Source organism: Squalius cephalus, assembly GCF_949319135.1.
Source record: "Squalius cephalus genome assembly, chromosome: 20".
Lineage (NCBI taxonomy): Eukaryota > Metazoa > Chordata > Actinopteri > Cypriniformes > Leuciscidae > Squalius > Squalius cephalus.
In genome coordinates, this window is record NC_137141.1 from 34,819,859 (window position 1) to 34,825,364 (window position 5,506).

The window sequence follows — 5,506 nt, forward strand, 5'->3', positions numbered from 1 at the left end:
ATGCTCCCATTAAAGTTATCAAAACATTATTTCTGAACGTCCAGTTTTAAACACTTTTTTCTTGGTTATGTGAACGTTAGTAAGTGAACATTCCATTTTATCATTCTGCACACATTATGAGAACGTTACATTTGAATGTTCTCTGATTTACATTTAAAAAACATTAGATGAACGTCCAGCTAAAACGAATTATGTTGATTAAATTATGTTTTTGTTCTAATGTTTTGAGAACATTAATAACTGCCACACTCTATCGCCTTTTTCATTTAGTAATCAATATAAATTAGGTATCATTTGAAAGCTTATGAACTCAACATGTATCCTGTGACCATGGAAACGGTGCTCAGAAATTTTATTATCAGGCTCCTGTTTCATATTTGTTTCATATTACAGAATTTATTTGAACTACTTTATAATCAAAACCTTCTCTAATCTTGGCAAAACGCATATCGTCGGAAAGGCCTGAGTCTCAAGGTTTCATATTTTGTGATAGAAGTGATATGGACAGAAATGTATTAATTTGCTACAGGAGAATGCATTAAAACAAAATTCAATACAATGTGGGTGACACCCAGTGGATATTTTTGATACAGCGCCTAAACAAAATCTCATGGGAACTTCCATTTTTGTGATATCAACTTCAAATTTGGAACACAACTTGGTTATACATATGGCTTTGATTTTATTGTAATTTTATAGTGAAATGAATATGAAAAAATATTTAGTACAGTACATTTGATTTCCATTTTTTCATACTTAAATTTTTTGAAGTGCTTTTACTTCAGCACTAATCTGTCTATATTCCAAAGTATTCTTAAATTACGACCATTTAAGTTTGGATAGTGCATTTTACGTCTATTCTAAAAAAGGGGGGTGACAGTTAAAGGGTTAAAGACCAGATACTTTGAACGAACGTTCTATTAACGTTGCTAGAAGAACGTTTGTTCATAACTTTGAGAGAATCTTGAGAACGTTCCGTGTTAGCAGGGATGATGCTCAGTTTGGCTGTACGCAAATGTTTTACTATCCCTATACTCAGTTAAGTAAGTCATTCACGCCCTCTGGAGTTAAAACTCGACTCGTGCGATCAGTAGACCATCATTTCTTCTCATATGAATGCATTTCTCAAGAGTGCACACAACACTTTGTTGATGCAAGGCCTCTGAATTTCATTAAAAAATGTGTGTGAAGATGCAAAATGGCACGATTCTTACTTTCTTCAGATGAATCATTCACACTAAGACCAGGAACATGAGTCTTACTATGAAATGCATGAGAAATGCACTTTTTTTGTTAGTTTGTTTTGCATGCAATGCAAGTTTATTTGATTTTGTTTATCAATATCATGGGCATTTGATCTTTTTTTCCTGGTTTGGCAACCTAAAAACCAGCCAAATGCACCATATCTTTTAGTTCCAATATGCAGAACGAATGCAAAGCGCACAGAACCTGGTGTTTTTCTCTGAATGTCATTACGCTTCGAGGTCTAGAACATGGAGGTCTAGCTCCTGAAGTGTGTGTGTTCAGTTTCCCTGAGAACCGTCTCTGCAGAAACAGGAAAACAGCACGTCGCTGGTTCCCATGAAGAGCAGAGATTGATGTGATGTTTGTTGTGCTGCTGTGCGAATGTTTCGAGGTAGAAAATCACGTTTAATGACGATCAGTATCAGTCCCATGACACTCTGAACTCGCTGACCCCTGACCTCTGCGCTGCCACATTCTTCAACCACTGATTTAGTCTGTGGCATAATCTGCCATCCGCCTTCAACCTGCCAAATGAAGCGTCTCACTGAAGCTTTACAAAACTAAACGTGTTTATGATCTTTAGGTCGGTGAGAAATGGCCTTTTGCACGCATGTGAAGCGTGGCTTTGAGTCGCAGTGATTGTTTGTCTCAGTGTGAGAACGGATGATTTTTAGCTATTTCTGTGTGAGTTTTTCCTGATTGCACAATCTCCTGGCACACATGCCACTGCACTGGGGGGTAAAAGCCTGAAATTTATGGCTGAATGTTTCAAATAAAACTCAGCCCGACAATGAGATACCACATCACTGCACTGCTTTCATTCAGGGAGCAAATCACAATAATTTACCTGAAGAAATGATGCAAAATGCAGCTTGCATTGCATTTGGTTATGCTCAGAATAGTACCTTATGTTTGCAGTGTGTCAGTCTTGTATGTGCATAAAATAACAAGATACATTTGCAATATATAATAAGCTTTTGATCCTTGCTTTGGATGCACTGCAAAAAAATAGCAACCTATAACATGTAGAGATGCACGATATATCAGCCACCATATCGGTATCGGCCGATATATGTTCATTTATAATGTTATCATCATCAGCCTGGGAAGTAAATTTGGCCGATATATTAAAGCCGATAAATAATGTATTATTTCCTTCAGCTGAGACTCTTCAGATGCGCACTGTTCAACATGATGCTTTTAAATTGCTTGAAATATGATTGAAATCACTTAAGGAAAATACAGTTCAGAGCAACGCAAGTCTGTCATATGGACCACATAAAATTATAATGAGAATGTTATAATTGTGTGCTTGGGACATAATAAGACTTGTGTGAGACGAATGATCCAGTAAGAAAATCTGTGAAAATCGAACTTGATTTGATCAGACTCCCAAATGTTTTCACACAGAATTGGATTTAAAATGCAAAATGACCACATTTAGTGGTCCAGATTTTTCTTGAAAATACGTTTTTTCTTGGTTATCTGAACGTTAAAGGAACATTCCATTGTATCATCATTGCGTTACTTTTGAAAGAAGTAGCAACATTTAAAAAACATTAGACGAACTAAAAAGTTTCAGAAAAAGTTCCATGAATGATATGATGTAAAGTTTTGAGAAAGTTATTAAAGAGCTTTTGAACGAACGTACTGTTAATGTTCCTGGAAGAACGTTTGCTCATAACTTTGAGAGAACGTACTGAGAACATTCCCTGGGAATCGGAACATTTAAAAACCGAACACACACTATAAAACACACCTCTGTTTTGTGAATAATCCTGCATCTTGTTGGACATGTACTCTGTGATATATTGATCTGAGTGTGTGGTTGACCGCAGTGATGTGTGTCGTGATGTGATATATTGATATGAGTGTGTGGTTTGACCAGCACACAGATGTGTGTCGTGATGTGATATATTGATCTGAGTGTGTGGTTGACCGCAGTGATGTGTGTCGTGATGTGGAGGACGTGCCGCAGGATCTCCAGCTCTCCGGCGGAGATAAGTGAAAGGATTGAGCTATTTGAGTGAGACTCGAGCAGCACTTCACATCGAGTGCGGGACACACACGTCACTAACATGTCAAAGCTCTTCTCTTGCGCATGTCAAACCTGCAGTTATCTGGAGTGATAGAGTCATCAGTCACACACAGACCACGACCTCTGACCTCTTCTCTGATGATGCTGAGGGTCAAGTTTCCACCTCTGTGTCAAAGGTCACGGGGTCAGAGAGCACAGCAGCCTTCTGTGGAGGAATCACACAGGACAAAGGTCTTCATTATTATAGCTAAGCTAAAACTAAAGAAATGCATTTACACATTTTAGTGCTGAAGTCAACCATCACTAGCACTAGCACTCATCAAACGTCTTGTGTTAAAGGCAACACTTGATCCATTAATACTAACACTTTCTCTTCTATTCTATTCTATTTATAAAAAATTAAATAAAAAGTGCATGTACTGCGTTAGATTAAAGTGGGAAGGGTCATAAACACTTGCATATTGTTAGTTTCACTGCTTCTGTTGTTCTCATTTGTAAGTCGCTTTGGATAAAAGCGTCAGCTAAATGATTAAATGTAAATGTAAAGTCGAGTGTGTACGTGATTCCTCAAGTCATGTGTCTTCTGTGCTGCTACTTTCCCAGCAAGCAATTCTGCGTTTAAAAGACGTCTAATATCCGTCCAAACACGGCCCAGACGTCTAGGCTGAAACAAGGCAAAGTTTGGGAGATTTAATACACGTCTAACCAGAGGCCAAGAATACATCAATTAGAGAACGTCAAAGAAATGAAACTAAACGTCTTGTATTCACTGTTGACTTTGCTTACATGATGGAATATCAGACATCTCGCAAGTTATTTTGGCAAAAACGGCATTTAACCAAATTCAGGGTTATTCTGTCTGGAAGTGTGTAACTCACAGCCGGACTACATGGGGTCTATAGTTAACCGAGACGCTGAAATGACGGATATTGCTTGCTGTGTTTCTAAGTGAACAGATGCACCATTTCCACCTGCTGGATCATAAACCAGGAGAAAGAATCTGAAGATCACAGAGACGAGAGGGAGCGGCTGGACACGCGTGTCTCGACTTGATCCGCTTCTGTGAAGGTGAGACCGAGAACGACCTCAGTTTAACATACAGGTAGATGGTGAAACCTGCTGAGCATTTCTGCCTGTCGCACCTCCCCCGGTGCCTAAGAGATTAAGGTGTACTTAAGGTGTACGTGTTTGGGAACACTACAGAGGGCATTTATGGGTCATCAGCTGGGGACCACCATTCACGGATGTTTCGCTCCTTTAACCCCAGTACATCTCATGGTGGCGGAGCGATGGCAGGGATTTCTCCCTGCCACCCCCTGCTGATGCCCTAGGTGGAGACTGGACCCCAACTCTTTGCCTTCCTTCTCAGCCACAGCCAGAAACTGCCACTTTCAGCCTCTTCTGCCAGCTCTTTCATGGCTTTCCGGTGCCTTATGCCTGTTGCACCCATGTTGTGGAGCAGACGAGAGGTTGAGGAGCCCACAAACCCCCGACACCCCACCTCCACAGGGTATATGACTGCTCTCCAACCAGCCTCCCTGCACTCTGCAGCCAGCTCAACATATTTGGCCCGCTTCCGCTCATGGGCAGCTTCAAGTCCTCCTTCCCATGGGACTGTAAGCTCCACCATCAGGACAGTCTTGCAAGCAGCAGACCACAACACAAGGTCTGGACGCAAAGACGTTTCCACTATCTCCCTGGGAAAATGGAGCTGCTTCCCAAGGTCGACTGCTAGTGTCCAACCCTTGCCTGGTGTGAGGAGTCTTCCTGTGTCCTTCTGGTGGTGGGTGTTCACCCTCTCCCCAGCCCTCGCGAACTGGATGGAATGTGCGGTTAGGGCCGGGGGCCTGCTATTCGCTTCCTGCCTGCATATCTCCACTACCTCAGCAAGCTTCTTCAGCACCAGGTCATGCCTCCACCTGTAGCGCCCTTGTGTCAATGCTGTCTTGCAGCCAGACATGATGTGTTGGAAGCTCGCGTTGGCAGTGTTACATAAGAGGCAAGATTCCTCGTTGCCAAACCATCGGTGGAGGTTGCGGGGGCAGGGTAAGGTGTCATATGCTGCTCTGACGAGAAAACTTAGCCTGGCCTGTGGCATCTTCCACACGTCAGACCAAGCCAGCTTTCTGTCTAGAAGGCCTTCCCACGACAGCCAGCCTCCCTGCTGGCCCTGGGACACTGCTTTGATGGTAAGTCTCTCGTGTTCAGCTCTCATCACCTCTG

The 5,506-nt window shown here is 41.8% G+C and overlaps 1 pseudogene across 1 annotated transcript in view; it reads left to right on the forward strand.

The window, feature by feature from the left end:
* Window positions 1-3,253, forward strand: part of LOC307148545 — a 22,555-nt pseudogene extending 19,302 nt beyond the window's left edge. Inside the window, exon 4 of the transcript in view lies at window positions 3,190-3,253. The product of the transcript in view is annotated as an uncharacterized misc_RNA (transcript). The remainder of the gene's footprint in view (window positions 1-3,189) is intronic.
* The last annotated feature ends 2,253 nt before the right edge of the window (window positions 3,254-5,506 follow it).